Here is a 19,200-nt window from a genome sequence, read left to right on the forward strand (position 1 = left end):
GATTTTCCTTTTTTTTTTTTGAGATGGTGTCTTGCTCTGTCACTAGGCTGGAGTGCAGTGGCGTGATCTTGGTTCACTGCAACCTTCACCTCCTGGGTTCAAGCGATTCCCCTGCCTCAGCCTCCCGAGTAGCAGGGACTACAGGCACGTGCCACCAGGCCCGGCTAATTTTTTTTTATTTTAGTAGAGACGGGGTTTCACCGTGTTGGCCAGGATGGTCTTGATCTCCTGACATCGTGAATCGCCCACTTTGGCTTCCCAAAGTGCTGGGATTACAGGCGTAAGCCACCGCACTCAGCCTATTTTTCTTTAAAATACAAAGTTGGTGGGGTGGCAGGGGGTCAGAAATATGCCTCATTTAAAAAGAGATTCAACTACTGCAGTTTTATGATAGGCTGATCTAGAATTTCAGACTGGAGAAATTTCAGGTATTATTTGATTGAAAGCTTTATTTTACAAAGAGTAAAATATAGCATAAGAAGTTTTGTGATTTGCCCCAAATCACACAGCTTTTAAGTTTTAAAGCTAAGAATCAAAGCTTCCTTTTCTAAACTCAAGTTTAGTGGGGTTTTTTAGTTTTGTTTTTGTTTTTTGTTTTCATGTCCCTAGACCACAGATCAGCTAACTATTTCTGTATAGGGTTTGATAGTAAATGGTTTAGGCCTAGCTGGATGCATATGGTTTCTATCACATACTCTTTGTTTTCCTTTAAGCTCTTTAAAAATGTAAAGCCCCTCTTAGCTCGAGGGTCATATTAAAAGAGACTATGAAGAAAATTTGGCTCAGGTCGGGGATTAGGGAAGGGGAATGGGGCATAGTTTTCCTACTTCTTCCCTACACTATTGGTTGTCTTCAGTCCACTAAAACTCTTCATCGGGGAGCACAAGTTTAAAAAACTGTAAGAAAATTACATACTGCAGTTGACTATTCATGCCACAAATTACTTGCGGCCTAGTTAGGGTTGCTGTATTTAGCAAGTAAAAATTAAAAATAAAGGGCAAAACTTGCAGCCAGGACAAGATAGTGTAGACTCATTTATCTTTTCTCCTTCCTTCTGAGAACTATAAACCCTGGAAACAGAGCAAGAGACAACCAAAGGAGAACTATGAGAGGTGTTAAGAAAAGGCCAAACTGTTTTGAGCCCAGCTAAAAGAACAACACAGCATCAGAGTGTATTGAGTTCCCAACCCAATAGAAGAGGGGCACCCAGATCTAACAACCTTCTCTGGCCTCCAACCCAGCAAGAGAAGTCATCCCAGGTAGGCTTATTCCTCTCCTGGATGGAATGGAAGCTCCTCTGACATCAGGCTAGCCTGTCACCACTGGTAAAGGGGATGAATGTGGAGCCCAGTCAATGATAAATGGTCAAAGCCTAAAACATTCCACCCTCCCAGAGAGATACAGAGGCTGGCAGGCCGAACCATCAGGAGAAACCCGGCCACAACAGGCAGCCAGTCCCAGAAAGCTACATGTCCCCACAGGCCTGAGACTTTCCTGAGAAAGAAATCTGTGGCCCTTCCTGGAGAAATCACTTTTATCACTCAGGCTATATCAGTAGGGACCAGTGAAAATTCCTGTGGCACCAGAGAAAACAACTAGACCAAAATAATAATACAAATTCTCAAAAAATTAAAATGTCATTGGAACCAGAGCCTATGGACGTAGGCCAAAACCTGTTTGCTAAAACTAAATAGAATAAGTGGGCCGGATGTGGTGGCTCATGCCTATAATCTCAGCAATTTGGGAGGTTGAGGCGGGTGGGTCACGTGAGGTCAGGAGTTTGAGACCAGCCTTATCAACATGGTGAAACCCTGTCTCTATTAAAAATACAAAAATTAGCTGGGTGTGGTGACATATGCCTGAAGTCCCAGCTACTTGGGAGGCTGAGGCAGAAGAATTGCTTGAACCTGGGAGGCGGAGTTTGCAGTGAGCCAAGATTGTGTCACTGCAATCCAGTCTGAGCTACAGAGCTCCATCTCAAAAAACAAACAAACAAAACAAACAAAAAGAATAAACACTTGCTAAAATAAAAGATGTAAATACATCTCAAAATTTCCTAACATAATAGACAAAATATCTAGGATACAATAGAAAATCACCTGTCATACAAAGAACCAAGAAAATCACAACTTGCATTATAAAAAGACAATCGATTGACATGAACACTGAGATGCACCAGATGTTCTAATTATCTGACAAGGATTTTAGAGAAGCTGTCATAGAAATGCTTCAACAATCAATTATAAATTCCCATGCAAAGGACAAAAGAGGAAACTTTCAGTAAAAAAAAAGAAGTTATTAAAAAACCAAATAGATATTAGATAATTGAAATAGAGAAATAAAAAATTCCTTGGTATACTCAACAGTAGAGTGAAGATGAAAGAGAACAGATTGGTTAACTTGAGAAAAGTAAATAGAATTGATACAATCTGAATAATGGAAAGAAAATTGAAATGAAATTAAATAATCAGAGCCTTAGTTATCTGTGTGATAGTAACAGTGTCTCCGATATCTGTGTGACAGTAAGAAGAGATCCAACAGTCATATTATTATAATCTCAGAAGGACAGAAGAAAAAACAGAATGAAAATGTAATCAAAAAATTAATGCAATAGACTTCCAAATCTGATGAAAGACACAAACCTACAGATTCAAGAAGCTCATCAACCTCAAAACAAGATAAGCCCCCCACCCCACCCCAAACATATACTAGACACATCATAATTACATTTCTGGAAAAGAAAGATAAGAAAAAACATGGAAAGCATCCAGAGAGAAACAGTGCATTATCTTTAAGGAACACCAAATAATAGATTTCTCATCTGAAATCATGGAGGTCCAAAGGAAGTGTTATAATGTTTTACAATTGCTGGTCACATGCAGTGGCTCACACCTATAATCCCAGCACTTTGAAAGGCCAAAGGTGGTGGATCACTTGAGCTCAGGAGTTTAAGAACAGCCTGGGCAACATGGTGAAAACCCATGGCTACCAAAAATACAAAAAGTTAGCCAGGCATAGTGGCTTGTGTCTGTGGTTCCAACTACTGAGGTGGGAGTACTGCTTAAGCCTGGAAAGCAGTGGTTGCGGTGAGTAGAGATTGTGCCACTGCACTCCAGCCTGGGTGACAGAGTAAGACCCCATCTCAAAATAATAAAAATAATAATTTGCAAGTGCTAACAGGAAAAAAAATGTTAAATTTTACATATAAAAACTGTAAATTTTATATCTGGCAAAACTATCTTCTAGAAAGCAATAAAAAATAAATATTTTCAGAGAAAGAAAATCTAACAAAATTGTGGCTGGCAAGTCTATTCTTAAAAATTGGCTAAAATAATTTTGTGAGAAAGTAAGAAAATGATATAAAGAATCTTGCATTATCAGGAAAAATATAAAACAATAGAAAGAACTGTGGCTACATACAATTGATTATTGTTTCTTCATGAGTTTTAGCAGTACAATACTGAAGACAAAGGTACTTACAAGTGATGAAGGTAGATAATAGTAAATTAAAGTTAGTTTTCTACACTGCACACAAATTTTTAAAATGTTAATATTGGTAGACTGTAAAAGTCATATATATAAATGCCCATAGCCACCATAACCAAACCTACACAAAGCAATTCATGATACAATCAAACATGCTGTAAATAAATCAAGATCCGATATTAAAAAAATTCAAGTAACTCACAAAAAAGCAAGGAGAGAGACAATAATGAGAAGCAGAGGAAGCAATACATAAGAAATAATAACAATATTACAAAGATCCCTTGTGCTGTCCTTTTATGACGATGCAATTGCTGTTTGTATTTGATTTTGTATCCTTTGCCTTTGCTGGACTCACTACTTTTAGGTATTTTTATTTTTTTTATTCCTTGGGGATTTTCTACATAGGATGTCATCTGTAAATAGACAATTTAATTTGATCCCTTCCAATTTGAAATGCCTTTTTAAAATGTTTTTCATATCTTATTGCATGGCTAGAGCTTCCAGTACACAGTAATGTGTAAAACTTGCCTGAGACATCCTCTTTTTTTGCTGTGAAGGTCCTATCATCTGCTTTTAGCTACCAAGATCCAACGTTCTAATTATGCTTAAAGTAAAAGTTAAACATTCCATTTTTTTCATAGAAGGCATATGACATTTGTCAGAGACCTATGTTGGCCAACTTAGCTGACTGATCTCTGGACTTGAAATATCTGAATAATTTTTTTCCATGAAGAAATGAAAAACTATAAAAATTGCATTTTTGAATGTTAGATGGTGTAACAGACATCGTTTATTTTACTCTTCAAAGTAGTCTTTGAGGTAAGCATTATTCCCTCCAATTATTATATATTTATGAACAAGACCTAGTCAACACCATTTACAAAATATTTTTGACCACCCATTACATGTCAGGCACTGTGCAAGGCATTCAAGATACACTGAAAGCCAAATAGGTATTGACTCTCTTCAGAATTATAAATTATAATGATTGTCTATACCAAGGAAGGTAGGTCATTAAAGGAAAAATTACTGAAAATTTTAACGAGTCTATATTAATAAGTACCGCATGCAATGATAGTTCCAAATAAGATTGCCTAACCAGTTTTTAAAAATTTATTTTATTGTATAAAGTATACAGGATATATATATATATATATGAGAAATAATCACTGTAGTTAAATTTACATATCCATCACCTTCTATCGTTACCTTTGTGTGTTATTTTAGGTGTTGAGAGCACCTAAAATCTTTGTTTAGAAGATTTTCAATGTACAATAAAATACTAGTAGCTATAGTCTTTATGCTTTACATTAGATATCTAGGCTTATTCATCCTATCTAACTGCACATTTGCCAGCTTTGACTTACTTTTCCCCATTTCCTCACCCTCCCTATCCCTGTCAGCCACTGTTCTACTCTGTTTCTATTTATTTGACATTGTTTTTAGATTCTGCATATAACTTAAATCATACAGTATTTTTCTGTCTGTCCTATTTCATTTAGCATGATGTTCATCCGTGTTGCTATAAATAGCAATATCTCACTTTTGAAGGCTTAATAATATTCCATTATATTTGTGTGTGTGTATATATATACACACACTTATAGATGTATATATGGCTATACCTATATATCTCACAATTTTTATCCATTCATCTGTCATTTGACACTAAGGTTGTTTTTATATTCTTAGCTGTTATAGATAATACTACAATGAACATGGTAGTGTAGATATCTCTATGAGGTCCTGGTTTTATTTCCTTTGGGTATGTAAGTAACCTACATAGCGATTATTGAGTCACATGGTAGTTCTACCTTTAATTTTTTGAGGAACCTCCATACCACTTTCCTAATGGTTGCACTATCTTACATTCTCATCAACAGTGTACAAGGGTCTCCTTTTCTCTATGCTCTGCCAACACTTATCACATGGTTTTTTGACAATAGCTATTCTAACAGGTGTGAAGTCACATGTCACTGTGGTGTTAATTTGTATCATCCTGATGATTAGTGATGTTGAGCATTTTTTAATATAGCAGTTGGCTATTTTTATGTCATCATTAGAAAAATATTTATTCCTGTCTTTTGCCAATTTAAAAAAAATCGGGTTATTTCTTTTTCTGCTGTTGAACAATGTGTTTCTTTGGATAGTATCCATTTTTCATTGCTATTTTATTCCTTTGTGCAAAGTGGCAGAAAAGAGGAGGATATGATTTCAGAAAAGGATACAAAGTACCAACAAAGTGAATAATGCACACCACTGAAGAATATGTAGAAATTAGTTTTCCATAAAAATAGGCATTTCAGCCAGATGATCTGACCATTTGAAAATGGGAAAAAGCAAGATATATTCAACAACTGAAATGTCATACATTAAAATGATACATTAGGAAGTGGTTGTGGGCAAGTCACATAGGGTTCATCATAAAAGCGTCCTAAGGCATATTATAAGCATTTCCAATATCCTTAGCTCTTAGAGAATTTTGAAGAGGAATGGCAGGGAGAGGTTTGTATTTTAGGATAGGAGGAAAAAATTATTACCATAAAATCAAACTAGGTATTAGCAAAACTGCATTCTTTCCTTCATATCCCATCCTCAATATTTCAAACAATATTTTAGAAAACGAATATATCTCTTCTTCTGGCTTCAGCTTTAACATCTTTTCAAAATGGATACTTCTTTGTCTGCATCATAGGCAGTTATGTAATACAATTCTTTTAATATGACTTGGAACTTTCAAAAATATTCAAATAAAGTAACACAAATTTAAAGCCATATAGTGTCTTTCCTAATTGGGAAGTTGGAGGGAAACTTGCTACAATTAATTGGTACCTAAAAATAAGAGAAACATATCTTTTTTTTTTATTTTTTAAGAAGTTTTAACTTTTTTAAGAGAACAGTCAGTAACACATTTCTTAAAAATATTGTAAGTACAAATGAGTATATTTGTATTTAAATGCAATTGTGTTATTTTTAAAGCTATACATTTAGTAACCATTGCACTAGACAGAGAATTTAGGTTTAACGGAGCTTAACAAATGTACTGTCATGTAATATAATTGCAAAGAGTTTAAGAGTATTAACTATTGAAATAAAAACATGAACCCTGAAAAGTAATTTGGTCAGCTCTACAAAGAATTAACTGATTTAAATCACAAAGTTTTTCTAAAACAAATTGCATGCTATAGTGGTGATATTAATAACAATCCTCATGGTATTACTGACTAATTATAGTATAAGTTAGCTAAAGCTGTGCATTCCTCAAATAAAGCCTGTACACCAATTAACTGTTTAATTTGATGGAAAAAAGGAAAAAGAAAATCAATATCTTAAATAGATTTGTGCACACTTTCCTTTTTCTCTCTTCGGGTGTCTAGAATTTGCTCAGAAGACATTTATACTAAATTATTATTTCAGGTTTTTTAATCAGTAAAAATGGCCCACCCTTATTATTAAAAAAAACTTATTATAAAGAAAACATTATAGTTTTGCTCCTGTCCAGATTTTTACAGCTACTTTAAAAATCAAACTCAGTCTTAATATAAAAGGAAAGATTGAAAGAGGAATTTTCTTAGTAGCATTGCCATTAATATTGGGCAACTCGATTTGATTCCAATAGATAAATAATTTTAATGCCCACATTTTTTACAGTCAGTTTGGCTGAAATCAGCTTTTGTTCTATCCTGTTTTTCTAGCTAAATTGGGATTTCTATAATTATTAACTGAACTACTCCCCTGGCAGTTATCTCACCTCTATAATTAAACAGAGGAATTGGCTCAGCAAAATGCCAGCTTTTAATCTGACCCAAAAAAATAACATCAACTTTCAAATCATCATCAAAGAGGCTGAGCTCACACTGATGAGTTTCTCTTATAATGTGCCTCTCAATCACTTTGTTTCCAAAGTGGAACCTTAAAAGGAACAAGAATAATAATGAAGCTTTGCTGGCGTTCCTTTTGGAAATTAAGCCAAAAAGACTGGTCTTTCTTAGAACGATAGTGATACCAAATTAAGAATCAGGTTAGTGGAGAGCTTTAGTTACTTCACTGGCACAAAGAAAGAGAAACTGTTCAGGGTATTTAAAAATGTATTTGATCTATTAGAGAAAGATACCCTTGAAGACTTTTAGTAGCTGGCAAAATAAATAAATAAATAAATTTGAAAAAAAAATAGTTTATGCCAGACAAAGTTTGTATTTACATAATTTAATTGTAATTTTATAGCAATCCTTTTTCAGAATGAGCTGGAAAAAACTTTTAGCCAATCTCCAACTATTCCCATTAGAATTTAATTGTCAAATAGAATGTGGGCTCCAGGACTGTCCTTACTGTTCTCAGATTAATTGCTTAAGACTAGGTCAGTGCCTAAAAAACAGGAAAATGTTCAATGAATACCATTGAATGAATGAATATTCCATTAGGCTTAGCAAAATCCTCTAAAGGCTTCTATGTCAACCTCCTCTCCATCCAATTGAGACAAAGTATTAAAAAAGACTAGAACTGTTTCACCAAATGGAATGTTCCTATTGCATAAGCACCATAATTTTGATTATAAAACAAGCTGTTATGAAAAAGTTTTTCCAAAAGAGAAGCAGTTCTTAAGATGGATAAAGCATGTTTGTTTTGTCCTGAGGACATTAACGTCATTTTTTAAGAAGTTCATTAGAGTGCTATAAATAATTTAGACTGAAGTTTTATATTTTGAACCACAGATAACTTTCTTGAATTTAAGAGGGCAGGAAACATGAAATCACACAAAATTTTGAAAAATAATTTTTTAGTTCTCAGAATATCTGCAATTAAATGTTCACAATATATTCAGAGAAGCAGATGTATAATTATTACAAGTATGAAAAAAAGGAAAAAATCAGTATCTTGAATAGTTTTGTGCACACTTACCTATTCCTCTCTTTGGATGTCTAGAATTTGCTCAGAAGAGGTTTACAGTAAATTATTATTTCTTTTCTTGTTTTTTAATTCAGTAAAATTTCTCATTAAAGTATAACTATAAGCTCTAAACTAAGACTTGTGAAAGCTAAAATTTCAGCTAAACTATTTACTGAAAAATTTACTTATTCTTTTAAAGCATCAGTTTTCTATCTGTAAGACTGGAATAATACTAAAGGTATATAACATATATGTGTATTCCAGCATAGAAAGATGTCCATGGGCCAGGCGCGGTGGCTCACGCCTGTAATCCCAGCACTTTGGGAGGCAGAGGCAGGCGGATCACAAGGTCAGGAGATCGACACCATCCTGGCTAACAGGGTGAAACCACGTCTCTACTAAAAATACAAAAAAAATTAGCCGGGCGTGGCGGCAGGCACCTATAGTCCCAGCGACTCTGGAGGCTGAGGCAGGAGAATGGCGTGAACCCGGGAGGCGGAGCTTGCAGTGAGCAGAGATCGCGCCACTGCACTCCGTCTGGGCGACAGAGCGAGAGTCCATCTCAAAAACAAAACAAAACAAAACAAAACAAAATGTCCATGATTTACTACTAAATAAAAAGGCACATCATAGAACATTTAATATTTGAAAACTCATACCTATGCATTAACAAAAGGGCTTGGAAGCACTCATACACCAAAGTGTTAGTTTTAGTTATATCTGAGATATCATAGAACAGAAATCAAGGGAGAGGTAATCACACTTTATATGTTTTTGTATTTTTCTTCTTTTCAGACAGGGTCTCACTCTGTCACCCAGGCTGGAGTGCAGTGGTACAATCATGGCTCACAGCAGCCTCAACCTCTTGGGTTCAAGTGAAACACCCACCTCAGTCTCATAAGTAGCTGGAACCACAGGCACACACCAGTATGCTCAGCTAATTTTTAAATTTTTTGTAGGGATGAGGTCTCACTATGTTGCTCAGGCTGGTCTTGAATTAATGGGCTCAAGCAATCCTCCCACCTCAGTTTCCCAAAGGGCTTGGATTACAAGGATAAGACACTGCACCTGGTCTATATTTTTGTTTTTTGCAATGTGTTCTTGGGAAAAGAAAAACATGCGTATATATATTTATATAATATATATTATATATGTAATTATATATTTATATATAATTATATATAATATAAATATATATTTATATGCAATTATATAATATATAATATATAATATAAATATATATTATGCAACAGACTTATATAAAACATAAGTCTGTTTTAAGATGCTGGCAAGGTTGTGAGGAAAAAATGCTTATGTACTGTTGTTGGTGGGAGTTGAAATTAGATCAGCCATTGTGGAAGGCAATGTGTCGATTCCTCAAGACTTAAAGACAGAAATGCCATTTGACCCAACAATTCCATTACTGGGTATACACCCAAAGGAATATAAATTATGCTATTAGAAAGATACATGCATGTGTATGTTCATTGCAACACTATTCACAATAGCAAAGACATGGAGTCAACCTAAATGCCCTTGAATGACAGACTGGATAAAGAAAATGTGGTACATATACACCATGGAATACTATGCAGCCATAGAAAAGAATGAGATCATGTCCTTTACAGGGACATGGATGCTGCTGGAGGCCATTATCTTTAGCAAACTAACACAGGAAGAAAACCCCAAATATCACATGTTCTCACGTATAAGTGGGAGCTAAATGATGAGAACACATGGACACATAGAGGGAAATAACACACACTGGGGCGTCTCAGAGGGTGGAGGGTGGGAGAAGGGAAAGGATCAGGAAAAATAATTAATGAGTACGAGGCTTAATACTTGGGTGATGAAATAATCTGTACAATAACCCCCATGACACAAGTTTACCTATATAGCAAACCTGCACTTGTACTCCTGAACGTAAAACTTTTTTAAAAAAAGAGAAAAAAGAAAAGGAAGTTTGTTTTATGGGATTCTTTTGGGGATTAAATGAGATAATGACAACAAGCTTTAAACTAGCACATCAGTAAGAAACAAATACTAAATATTATAAACAAAAATTGTTGATTCAGTTTATGTTTTGTTATTATTTTATAGTCACATAATCACATACGTCACAAATTATTGAAAATTGCCATATAATGACAACATATACAATTAAGCCACTATGAAGCTGCAATGTTTTGGCAGAACTTCATACTGTATCTACAGGAAACAAAGTGATGAATGAATAAAGAGATACGTAATATCAAGTAAATTGGGATATATTTGTCTCTCACGAAACTCATCTTCTACCACATCAGTATCCACTTCAGCACATTAAGAAAAGTTATGATGGGTCTAATTCTGCTCAAATGTATGAAGAACTTGAAACTATGATAAAAAAGTAAAATGAGCAAGGAGAAAATGCTGCATATTAAAATAAAATATATTTTTTCAAATTTACAAAAGAAAAATTTGTATTTACAGAGGACATTTTATAAAGCTACCTAATTGCAAAGTAAACACTATTAGTAACAAGCATTATAATCTTTTTAACACCATCGCTTTTAAAGGCACTAGATGGTACTCATGGGACATAAGTGAGTTAATTTGCTTCCTATGCGTGTGAAACTACAGGGAAATAATTCAGGAAGTTGGAGACATATGGTATAGAAAGCGTTTCTTTATTTTTGCCTTTCCTTTTACCTCTCTTACTTCCTTGCTAATAACAGTGTCTAAGAATATGTGGCCTTATTAAGAAAGGCATCTTTCGGCCTATGAGTTGCTGAATTCATTTTTGTATCAAAAACTACTATCTTGTACAGCTTATCAGAAATGCTGACGTTCACCCTTCCTCAGGTCTTATTTGAATTGTCAGTGCTGACATAATTTTAATGCACACACATTGGGATATGCGTAGCTAATACAAATGTATGTCTTTGGCATAAATAATATTCATCGTTGAATTTTCTTCTATGACGTTTTTACGACCAACAACCCTTCCACTAGGCAGATCATCACAAATTGGGATTTTCAATGAATCATCTGGTAATAAAGAAGTATGTGCTTTGCAAATTGAGCCCTCTTCCATGTGACTTGAACAGCCTCAACATAAATTACCCATTACAGGTTTATTTGTCATGAACTGCAGCCAAAATACCATGATGGTAAAGCTACCTCCTGCATCTTAAACTTCTCATCAAAAAAACGTTTTTATGGCTTTTGAGTTAAAGCTTTGCCTCCAACAGCTTTTTTTCTTGAGCATCAGTTACGAGTTTTACTGAAATTGAATGGTTAGAGAGGATTAGGAATGCCAAGTTTCTCAATTGTGGCTTATTTGGCAGCTGGTAACCATATAAGGAGAAAATATGAAGATAAAAATGAATATAAAAATGAATATATAAAATATAGTAGTCTTGTAATTTATTTAATGCTCACACCTCTTTCAGAGAAGGATTTTATTATGGTCCCACTTCACAGTTTCACAAATAGAAAACCTAAACTTAGAGATATTACTTAAGATGTCCAACATTCCGCAGCCAATGAGTGAGGGAGCCAGTAGTAAACCCCAGCTTTTAACCAACATGTTTTTCAATTCTATATACAAATTTTATATATGATTTTGTGCAAGGCATTTTGGGTGTTGTAGGGGCAATAGATGGGCAAGGCACAGGATTTGCCCTCATGTTGCTCAAAGTACAACAAAGAAAACAGACGGATATTTACTTACCTATAGTCAGGGTTAGAACATGACAATTTCTAAGACAAGAAGTAGACACTGTGCATTGGGAGGACAGATATATGATTGATAAATTCTGACTCTGGGAATGTAAGAAGACCTCATAAAAAAGGTAACAATGACATTTCATGTAGATACATTCAATTTTTATAAAATCAGAGGAATAAGTGGAGCCCAGAAACTATTTGTGGAATGTCAAGGTGTTGTATGTGGCTGATAATAAGATAAATTCATTATTTTCTTAATCCTATTAGGTAATTACTGATATTGTATCTGTCTTACATACAAAAAAACATATCAATGATTTACCTCAGAGCTTAAAACTAGTAAATGCCAGGGCTAAGGTTGGAGCACAGATGCTCTGACTCCAAAGCCAATGTGTTTTCCTCTACCTCATGAGTTGCAAACAGCCCAAAAGATACTAAGAGAACAAAAAGATACTGAGTGAAACATGCTGCATGTAAGACAATCAGGAATATTGAATCCTGTGGCAAACTATTGAGTACATGCCCTGTTCAAAGCATTCAAATACAAATTACGTAAGACCAAAAAATAAAAGCATATGAGAGCCAAATTCAGTCCACAGTTTTTCATATCACAGCATTTGCATACTACAATTTTCCTTTAGGGCTTCAAACCATGTTAAGTCAGTGACTGAATTAATTAATATTTGGGGAAATCTAAATTAAGAAAAACAATTCTTAGATTAAAAAACATTATAAAATTTGCTGGTGTTAAAATATTAGAATCAGACTCTTCTAAAGTGTAATATGCTTCGAAAAGATTATGCTTTTTATAGACAGATAAGTAAATAAATACAGAATAATGAAAAGACTATATGGGAGAAAATACCTGAAACTCTCCCCACATTACAATTTGAGATGTCATTCATTCATTCCTTCCACACATATTCCAGGTGCTGTGCTAGAGGTTAGGAAATATAATGTGAAGCATAAATAGACTCACTGCTTTTATGTAGTTTGCAGTATAATGGCACATGAGGGAGAGGATGAAGAATGACTAGCAAGCCATTTTAGAGCAAAGTCATGGAAGTTTCACGCTGAAGAGTTTTAAATTGAAAGAGCATAAGCAACTTTAAGACATGTATGGTGTCAGACAACTTCCTGATAAACAAGAAGCTCCCTCCCCTCCACACTCACATCTGACCTCAAATAAGGCTGCTCCAGGAGCCTTATTTACTGTAGTCCCTGAAGGAAGCTTCAATCCGCAGGACTTGGCTGGTATCCAATAGGGAAGCCCAGCTGCCTGGCCCATAGCAATCCACATCGGGCAGCAATCCACTCTCCATGCGTAAATGCTCGAGACCATCTGTGAATTTAGAAAGAAGAGGCAAAAACAGCATCAGCTCAGCCAAAAGCAAAAGCATCCAAAAATGAAAGTACAACCAATCTGTGCAAAAGAATATTTCACCAGGGATGCAGCATTTCAGTTCCAGGCTGACCTGTAGGTCAGTTCAGTTTAAATAAACAAACATTTGTTGAATCGCTCCATGTGCCAGGGACCACAGGAGGGGTTGAAAATTTGGAGATGATAAGATAGATTTCTTGCCCTCCAGCAGCCCACAGTTTAGTGGTAAAAACATGTGTACAGAGTGTTCTTAGAGCGCTCTGCAAAGAGCCAACCTTTGTCTAACTATAGATATCTGGTAAGTTTTCCCAAAGCAGTGCTTCTCAGACAAATTTGTGCATAGAGGTCACCTGAGAATCTTGTCAATACGAACATTATTATTCTGTACATCTAAGGTAGGATCTGAGATCCCATATTTCTAACAAGTCCTCATGTACTATGGAAGCTGCTGGCCTGAGGACCACATCCTGAATGTCAAAGAGAGCAGAGATCACCATGCCTGACTTTCTTGTGAGGAGTCAGGCAAAGAAGCTGGGAAAGGCTACTTTAATAAGAAAGTGCTGAGCAAAGGCAAGCACCTGTGAGCCACTAAGATCATGACAGAGCTGAAAGCAGCACACTCTTACAAGGGCAGATAAGTAGACAAGAACCAGATGTAAACATTTGAATTCTATTCTGTAGGTGGATCAGTGGTTCTGAAAATTTGCATGTAAAATATCACCTTGAGATCTTGTTTATTGATTCAGATCCTGAACTCTGTCCCAACTAGATTCTGATTCTGAGGCCTGTGGTACAGCCTTCTGCATTTTTGCACCATCCCCTTCTGCCCCCAGGTTATTAAGCAGGTGGTTGGAAGACCACACTGTGACAAATATGGCACAATGGTGGGCAGGGTGGAAGGGGTTTATCCAGAGAAATGAGATTTGCTTTTCAGAAAATCACTGTGGGGCTGTTGATTTTACGTGGAAAAGCCAAGAAATATGGAACCTGCTAAAATTATGTAATCCAGTGATGAGACAAGTCTGAAATAGACCATTCAGAGAGCACAGACTTGGGAAAAACGTAGGGGATGGAAATGTCAGGATTTTCTAACTGATTAAGTATAAGGAGTAAGGGAGTAGAAGTAACCTATGTGACACCCAACTTTCTCTCCAAGGTGACTGACACGATGGTGAGACCACAAACTGAGATTTAAATAAAGCAATCAAGAGGTGCCTTAGGTGAGAATGATGATACATTTCAGTTTGGGATAGCTGGCTTTTAGGTTTCAGAGAGTAAATGGGCACCAGGCAATTGGCTATTGTATTAGTCCATTTTCACACTGCTGATAAAGACATAGCCAAGACTGGGCAATTTACAAAAGAAAGAAGTTTAATTGGACTAACAGTTCCACGTGGCTGGGGAGGCCTCACAATCATGGTGGAAGGCAAGAAGGAGCAAGTCACACCTAACGTGGATGGCAGCAGGTGAAGAGACCTTGTGCAGAAAATCTCTCGTTTTAAAAACCATCAGATCTTGTGAGACTCATTCACTATCATGAGAACAACCCAGGAAAGACCTGCCCCCATTATTCAATCACCTCCCACCAGGTTCCTCCCATGACAAATGGGAATTGTGGAGTTACAATTCAAGATGAGATTTGGGTGAGGACACAGCCAAACCTTTTTAATCCACCTCTGGCCCCTCCCCTCCCAAATCACATGTCCTCATATTTCAAAACCAATCATGCCTTCCCAACAGTCCCCCAAAGTCTTAATTCATTTCAGCATTAACTCAAAAGTCCACAGTCCAAAGTCTCATCTGAGATAAGGCAAGTTCCTCCCACCCATGAGCCTGTAACATCAAAAGCAAGTTAGTTACTTCCTAGATATAATGTGGGTACAGGCATTGGGTAAAGACAGCCATTCCCAATGGGAGAAATTGACCAAAACAAAGGGGCTACAGGCCCCATGTAAGTCTGAAATCCAGCAGGGCAGTCAAATCTTAAAGCTCCAAAATGATCTTCTTTGACTCCATGTCTCACATCCAGGTCACAGTGAAACAAGAGATGGGTTCCCATGGTCTTGGGCAGCTCTGTCCCTGAGGTTTTGCAGAGTACAGTCTCCCTCCTGGCTGCTTTCACAGGCTGGCATTAAGTGTCTGCAGCTTTTCCAGGCTTATGGTGCAAGCTGTCAGTGGATCTACCATTCAGGAGTCTGAAGGACAGTGATCCTCTTCTGACAGCTCCACTAGGTGGTGCCCCACTAGGGACACTGTGTGGGGGCTCCAACCCCACATTTCCCTTCCCCACATCCCCAGCAGAGGTTCTCCATGAGGGCCCCACCCCTGCAGCAAACTTCTGCCTGGGCATACAGGCATTTTCATACATCTTCTGAAAACTAGGTGAGGGTTCCCAAACCTCAATTCTTGACTTTTGTGCACCCACGGGTTCAACGCTACAAGGAAACTGCCAAGGCTTGGGGCTTGTACCCATGGCTGGAGTGGCTGGAATGCAGGGCACCAAGTCTCTAGAATGATACAGCAGAGGGCCTCTGGACCCAGCCCACAAAACCATTTTTTTCCTCCTAAACCTCCTGGCCTGTGATGGGAGGGGTTGCCCTGAAGACCTCTGACATGCCCTGGAGACATTTTCCCCATTGTCTTGGGGATTAACATTCAGTTCCTTGTCAGTTTTGCAAATTTCTGCAGTAGTTTGAATTTCTCCTCAGAAAAATAGGATTTTCTTTTCTATCACATTATTAGGCTGCAAATTTTCCAAACATTTATGTTCTGCTTCCCTTATAAAACGGAATGCCTTTAACAGCACCCAAGTCACATGTTGAACACTTTGCTGTTTAGAAATTTCTTCTGCCAGATGGTCTAAATCATCTTTCTCACGTTCAAAGTTCCACAAATCTCTAGGGCAGGGGCAAAATGTCACCAGTCTCTTTGTTAAAACATAACAAGAGTCACCTTTGCTCCAGTTCCCAACAAATTCATCATTTTCATATGAGACCACCTCAGTCTGGACTTTATTGTTCATATTGCTATCAGCATTTTGGGAAAAGTCATTCAACAAGTCTCTAGGAAGTTTTAAACTCTCTCACATTTTTCTGTCTTCTTCTGAGCCCTCCAAACTGTTCCAAACGCTGCCTGTTCCACAGTTCCAAAGTCACTTCCACATTTTCGAGTATCTTTTCAGCAGTGCCCCACTCTGCTGGTACCAATTTACTGTATTAGTCCATTTTTACACTGCTAATAAAGACATAACTGAGACTGGGCAATTTCCAAAAAAAAAGAGGTTTAACTGGGCTCACAGTTCCACATGGCTGAGGGGGCCTCACAATAATAGCAGAAGGAAGAAGAAGCAAGTCACATCTTACATGGATGGCAGCAGACAAAGAGAGCTTCTGTAGAAAAACTCCCATTTTTAAAACCATCAGATCTCGTGAGACTCATTCACTATCATGAGAACAGCTCAGGAAAGACCCACTCCGTAATTCAGTCACCTCTCACAGTGTTCCTCCCACAACACATAGGAATTGTGGGAGTTACAATTCAAGATGAGATTTGGGTGGGGACATGGCCAAACAATATCAGCTGTATAAGACAGGTAACCAGGAGTAAAACCTAGGGATGGAGATCTCAGACAAAGGAAGAAATACAATTTGCCTAAGGTTACTTGCCTCCCACATTCCCATCTGCAGGCTATGACAACAATGACACTGATAGCATTTACGGCTCTCAGTATTATACTTAGTCCCTTCAAAAAGAAACTCTTCTATTATTATCATTCACAAATTGCCTAAACTAAAGTAAAAGTTTTAATAGAAACCATTGAAGAGAGGCCTCTTGGAACTCATGATAAAAAAGATGCTACATCAGCCAGGTGCAGTGGCTCATGCCTGTAATGTCAGCACTTTGGGAAGTTGAGGCAAGAGGATCACCTGAGGTTAGGAGTTCAAGACCAGCCTGATCAATATGGTGAAACCCCTTCTCTACTAAAAATACAAAAATTAGCTGGGCATGGTAGCAGGCACCTGTAATCCCAGCTACTTGGGAGGCTGAGGCAGGAGAATCACTTGAACCTGGGAAGTGGAGGTTGCAGTGAGCCGAGATTGCACCACTGCACTCCAGCCTGGGTGACAAGAGCAAAACTCCTTCTCAAAAAAAAAAAAAAAAAAAAAAAAGATGCTACATCACAAAGGAATCACTGTTTAAAGCATTATCTCCTTACACAAAGGTTAGACAACTATTAATGGGTGCAGACCCCCAGCTAGTGTGTGGCTCATCCTAAAAACAATTTTTTATTTTATGAGACTGAAGGTTGTGGAAGAGATGCCAATATATGCAACCCAATGATTATCTGGCAGAAATGTATCAATATAAGCTTTGTGCCAGCACATCCATTTATTTAATTAAGCTAATATAGAGTAACTAATTCAAACACTGCCCACTGCCATAAATCAATCATGACTTTTGGTTGAGAAGATAATTTTGTTAATAATGAGTTTTACTTTTCTTCTCAAAGTGAAATTCAGAATTTTGTTCAATATTATTAGAAAGCACAGATTTTATCTATTATAATACAATTATTGCTCTGCCTAAAGATATACTTTTACACTAAATTTTTTTGGATGAAGTCATCTCAAAGAATATTCCACTTTGTTGAATAAAAGGAAAAAAAGTTTTAAGTTGATTTCTCACTTGCCTTCTTTAGTCTTTGCCATATACAAATTTGAACCCTATGAGTAGTTCATCAGTACCAATTTCATACCCTCTGTCCAACACTGGGGGAGTATTTGCATAAACCAAACTACTCCCATATGGTGGAATAGTATGCCGATGTTAAAAATAATGCTGAATAACATAGGAAAATACATGTGGCATTATTTTCAGTTAAAAAAGAGAGAAATACAAAGTTTTATAAAGAGAAATGTCTGCACTGCATTTTAAAAGTAACAAAAATGTGAACAGAATACTAAAATGTTATCCAAGTTGATTTCTTGGTGATGGAGTTATAGGATTGGGTTTTTTTCCCCCTCATTTCCTTCAGTTTTCTCTATTTTTCTCAAATAGGTAAATGTTAATTTTATAATCCTAAAATGTAAATCACCACAAATGAAAAACCTGAGTCCTTCTGTTCATATTTATTTTCTTCAGGACTCTGTTCTGGGTAGTTCTCTGAAGGGCTAGACACTGGACAGTCAAATAGGTAACCAGCAGAAGAGAGGGTCACAGCAAACAACTAGACAGGTTTCTGGGCCAAGGCAGGCCCAGTGGTGGTTAGCAAGGAATGAGGTTTAAGGAATCATGTCTGTTCTCCCATCCTGTATGTGGCCTAGAACTCAGTTTTCAAGGTAACTCTGGGACCCATTGGCCAAGAGGGGAGCCATGCAGTTGGTTGGAAGACTTAGAATTTCATTTTAACTTCTCACCTCTTGATGTCAAAATGTGTCACTTCCAAGAAGAAAATGTGCAAATTATCTAAATATGAAAGATATGTTTAAACCACTTTTACCATTGAACAATGATATTCTGCTTAGGAATTAATGAAATAGTGATCCTTGTAAGAATTTCAGAACAAATTTGTTCTATCTTTAATAACAATTCTATTTGGTATAGTTCTTGACAATTTGATTTTCATACTATATTCATGAAGCTCAATTACATTAGCATAATTGTAGTACTGGGCTTTAAAATATGTAATTTCACTCTGTCCTATTTAGATTTTCAGGGACGTTGTGTCACTTTTG

The 19,200-nt window shown here is 36.7% G+C and overlaps 1 long non-coding RNA gene across 1 annotated transcript in view; it reads right to left on the reverse strand.

Annotated features, from left to right (window-relative positions):
• Window positions 1–10,301: 10,301 nt before the first annotated feature.
• The window catches only part of LOC110741404, a 92,832-nt gene continuing 83,933 nt past the window's right edge, over window positions 10,302–19,200 (reverse strand). Inside the window, exon 3 of the long non-coding RNA XR_002517548.2 lies at window positions 10,302–13,426. This is a non-coding gene — a long non-coding RNA (uncharacterized LOC110741404). The remainder of the gene's footprint in view (window positions 13,427–19,200) is intronic.

Source organism: Papio anubis, chromosome 13, assembly GCF_008728515.1.
Source record: "Papio anubis isolate 15944 chromosome 13, Panubis1.0, whole genome shotgun sequence".
Taxonomy (NCBI): Eukaryota; Metazoa; Chordata; class Mammalia; order Primates; family Cercopithecidae; genus Papio; species Papio anubis.